The sequence below is a fragment of the Schistocerca americana genome, chromosome 4 (genome assembly GCF_021461395.2).
Source record: "Schistocerca americana isolate TAMUIC-IGC-003095 chromosome 4, iqSchAmer2.1, whole genome shotgun sequence".
NCBI classification, from domain to species: domain Eukaryota; kingdom Metazoa; phylum Arthropoda; class Insecta; order Orthoptera; family Acrididae; genus Schistocerca; species Schistocerca americana.
This window is the reverse complement of record NC_060122.1, coordinates 799,966,573-799,970,674: the sequence shown is the minus strand read 5'-3', so window position 1 is coordinate 799,970,674 and position 4,102 is coordinate 799,966,573. Positions and strand designations below refer to the sequence as shown.

The 4,102-nt window shown below is 45.4% G+C and overlaps 2 non-coding genes across 2 annotated transcripts; both read left to right on the top strand.

Moving 5' to 3' along the window:
* The first annotated feature begins 1,977 nt into the window (after window positions 1-1,977).
* Trnas-cga lies at window positions 1,978-2,052 on the top strand. The gene has a single exon. It is a non-coding gene; the product is annotated as a tRNA-Ser (tRNA).
* A 1,472-nt stretch (window positions 2,053-3,524) lies between these two features.
* Window positions 3,525-3,599, top strand: Trnat-ugu. The gene has a single exon. It is a non-coding gene; the product is annotated as a tRNA-Thr (tRNA).
* The last annotated feature ends 503 nt before the right edge of the window (window positions 3,600-4,102 follow it).

Genomic DNA, 4,102 nt, shown 5'->3' with positions numbered 1-4,102 from the left:
TGAGTACCGGGCGTGAGTCGTGCTTCGGTAGCTCAGATGGTAGAGCACTTGCCCGCGAAAGGCAAAGGTCCCGAGTTCGAGTCTCGGTCGGGCACACAGTTTTAATCTGCTAGGAAGTTTCAGTTACACTTGTGCTTTGTTGTTTCGTAGCTTTTAAGGTTGCAGGGGACTCAATTAACCAATTGTGTTAATGGAAATTTCTTGTCATTAATTTTATTTTATGCAGTCAGATTGCGTGCTAATACTACTCAGGGCCAACCGGTTACGAGACTTCGTAACCGGACACACAGCTACTAAAGTTATTGCATTTATTCATTACCCTTTCTTATTAATTAAACCCTCGTGCACTGTCTACCCACTGACTCTCCTAGATCTGCCATAACGAAGAGTACAGTGGTTCTTATGATTTACATCATCTCGTTTTCCGTCTGCACTTTTTCAAATATTTTTCCTGGCAGAGCCTGGTGACAGGATTTTAATTTGAAACACGTAGTCGTACTGAAGCTAGACAGACGGTGGCGGAACTTCCGAAGACGAAGCGGCTGTAAGCTTGGAGATGGACGTCAGCGGATGAGTGGTACGCGCCGACAAAGGGCGGCCGATCGTGTGATAGCCGCAGCCGGAAGCTGTAGCCAGATAAGGGCCGCCCCTGTCCTTGGCTGGGCGAGCCATGCATCCTCCAGGCCAGTCGGCACAGGTGGTGGTCAGCAGTCGCGCGTAACTTCATTACTGCCTCTGACAGGACGAGGAATCCATAGATATGATCTCACATTTTACAGACTTACAGTCAACATACATCGTGATGATGACGTAAAAGGTGAATCGTTGAAGATTCCGTGCTTTATGCCAAGCTATACCAGTGCCCAAGATCTACAGATTAAAGCCCATTTTCTTTTCTTGTACAAAGTACGATGCATTGCAGAAATTTGTCCCCACAGTCGAGATCTGTGGCAACTATTCCTTGTTAGCGTTATGTCTCAATGTGTTTTCTCCTGCATCGATATAGACACACAGACTCAGATTCATAGCTCTGGTGAACAGGAATAAATTTCTGAAAGTAGAAGCTCCTCCTGAAGAGGTGTGTGGATGTCAGTTTATTTTCTTGTATCTCCGTTAGTACACGCTTACAGACTTTAAAACTTAGTTTCTTTAAAGTCAGTACCGCCATTAGACTTTTGTTTATTTACAGTGCTGCATTTACACTTACACAATCATGATTTCGGCTTCAAAGTTCCATTATAAAGTGTCTTAAGTTCAAATGGTTCAAATGGCTCTGAGCACTATGGGACTAGAACTTAGAACTACTTAAACCTAACTAACCCATGGACATCACACACATCCATGCCCGAGGCAGGATTCGAACCTGCGACCGCAGCGGTCGCGCGGTTCCAGACTGTAGCGCCTAGAACCGCTCGGCCATCCCGGCCGGCGTTTTAAGTGTTATAAATTGCCTAATTGGCATACTGTCGCATTAAAATACACTATTAGACGACAGTATGCCATCTTAGGCAATTTATAACACTTAAAACACTTGATAATGGCACTTTGAAGCCGAAATCATGATTGTGTAAGTGTAAGTGTAAATGTAACACTGTAAATAAACAACAGTGTGATGGTGGTAATGACTTTACAGAAATATATTATGATTGTGGCCGCTAATTAAGAAAATTTTTTTAAAACTTAGGTCTATCATTTATGATGGAAAAATTAGTAGTTCTGGGTGCAGCTTTTAAGCTATATCACATTACTACTTCCAGAAATACTAATTGCTTTCAAGTAAAAAGCGCACACTCCGCTGCAGAGTGAAAATCTCGTTCTGGAAACATCCCCCAGGCTGTGGCTAAGCCATGTCTTCGCAATATCCTTTCTTTCAGGAGTGCTAGTTCTGCAAGGTTCGCAGGAGAGCTTCTGTAAAGTTTGGAAGGTAGGAGACGAGGTACTGGCAGAAGTAAAGCTGTGAGTACCGGGCGTGAGTCGTGCTTCGGTGGCTCAGTTGGTAGAGCACTTGCCCGCGAAAGGCAAAGGTCCCGAGTTCGAGTCTCGGTCGAGCACACAGTTTTAATCTGCTAGGAAGTTTCATATCAGCGCACACTCCGCTGCAGAGTGAAAATCTCGTTCTGGAAACATCCCCCAGACTGTGGCTAAGGCATGTCTCCGCAATATCCTTTCTTTCAGGAGTGCTAGTTCTGCAAGGTTCGCAGGAGAGCTTCTGTAAAGTTTGGAAGGTAGGAGACGAGGTACTGGCAGAAGTAAAGCTGTGAGTACCGGGCGTGAGTCGTGCTTCGGTAGCTCAGTTGGTAGAGCACTTGCCCGCGAAAGGCAAAGGTCCCGAGTTCGAGTCTCGGTCGGGCACACAGTTTTAATCTGCCAGGAAGTTTCACGTAAAGAGACTGTCGAAAATAGCGATACATCTTGAGGTACTGGCAGAAGTAAAGCTGTGAGTACCGGGCGTGAGTCGTGCTTCGGTAGCTCAGTTGGTAGAGCACTTGCCCGCGAAAGGCAAAGGTCCCGAGTTCGAGTCTCGGTCGGGCACACAGTTTTAATCTGCCAGGAAGTTTCACGTAAAGAGACTGTCGAAAATAGCGATACATCTTCCGTGGTAAACTTGAGTGAATAATGCAACACGTCTTCACTCTCTTTGTGCACATCATTGTTCGTAGAGCACGTACAATAGAACAGTGACTATGGTGCCAATCAACAGCGGCTAATAATAACTCTGCATCTACAAATTTATGAGACTGGAACTACTCACACTGACATGTATCACGTGCGTGTGAGCTTTACGGGCGGCCAGCGGCGAGGTTATCAGCTTTCATGCGTCACATATGACTACATTTCAATGACAGCCATGTACAACCAAGAACCATCGGCTCATACAGTCTCATTTAGCAAGCCGTTGTAAAACCGTTCGATGCACTTACGAAGAAAAAACTTAACCAGCTCGACATCATCTCTATTACTGTGAATAAGTAAATGTGAAGCATTTACATAATTTAAATAAATCCATTTTGAAATGGGTCTGCGGCTGCATACGAACGATATCTTCAAAGCTTCTAGTGATTGTATGAAGATGGTATCTGTTCTTTTGGACATCTCCGAAAGAAAAGATACCATCGGTGACCATGCAGCTCTTTAGAATGAAACGATAATTAAATCAAGACCTTAAGCTGCCGACAGGCGTTGATATACATCAACGGGGACAGATGAAGATGTGTGCCCCGACCGGGACTGGAGGATGGGATCTCCTGCTTACACGGCAGACGCTCTGTCCACCGAGGGCACAGAGGATAGTGCGACTGCAGGGATTTATCCCTTGCACGCTCCCCGTGAGACGCACATTCCCAACTTAATGTGCTCACACGTACTACCCGAACTCTTACGGGACTCGGTAGGATTCTCTGCCGCGAGCAATGAGTGTAATAGGCAGGGGCACCACGTATGTAGTGTGTGGACATTAAGTTGGGAATGTGGGTCCCATGGGGAGCGTGCAAGGGATAAATCCCTGCTGTCAGACTATCCTCTGTGCCCTCACTGGCTCAGATGGACAGAGCGTCTGCCATGTAAGCAGGAGATCCCGGGTTCGAGTCCCGGTTGAGGCACACATTTTCAACAGTCCTCGTTGATTTATATCAATGCCTGTCGGCAGCTTAACGTCTTGATTTAGTTGTCATTTCTTCTACTGATTGTTCCGAAATCGTATAATCATAAAACAATAGGTCTTTCTGCCTTCTCATCTGCAGTACGTCACATTTGTTTACGTTGAAGGTCAGCTGCTAATCTCAGCATCAAGCGTCGTTTCTATGCACGTCTTGCTGCAATCCGCTACAATTTTCTACCGTAGCGACTTCTCTGTCTACAATAGTATCATCCGCGAAAAGCCTTATGGAACTTCGGACGTTATCTGCTAGATCGTTGTCTATATTGTGAAAAGTAATGGTCCTTTAATACTGCGTTTAGATAATCCCGAAGTTACTTTCGCGTCTGAAGATTTCTCTCCTTTAAGAACAACATACTGAGTTCTTTTCGCTAGAAACTTCTCAATGTAGACAGAGAGCTGATCTGATGTTCCATACGTTGCTACTTTGTCCATTAGACGACTGGG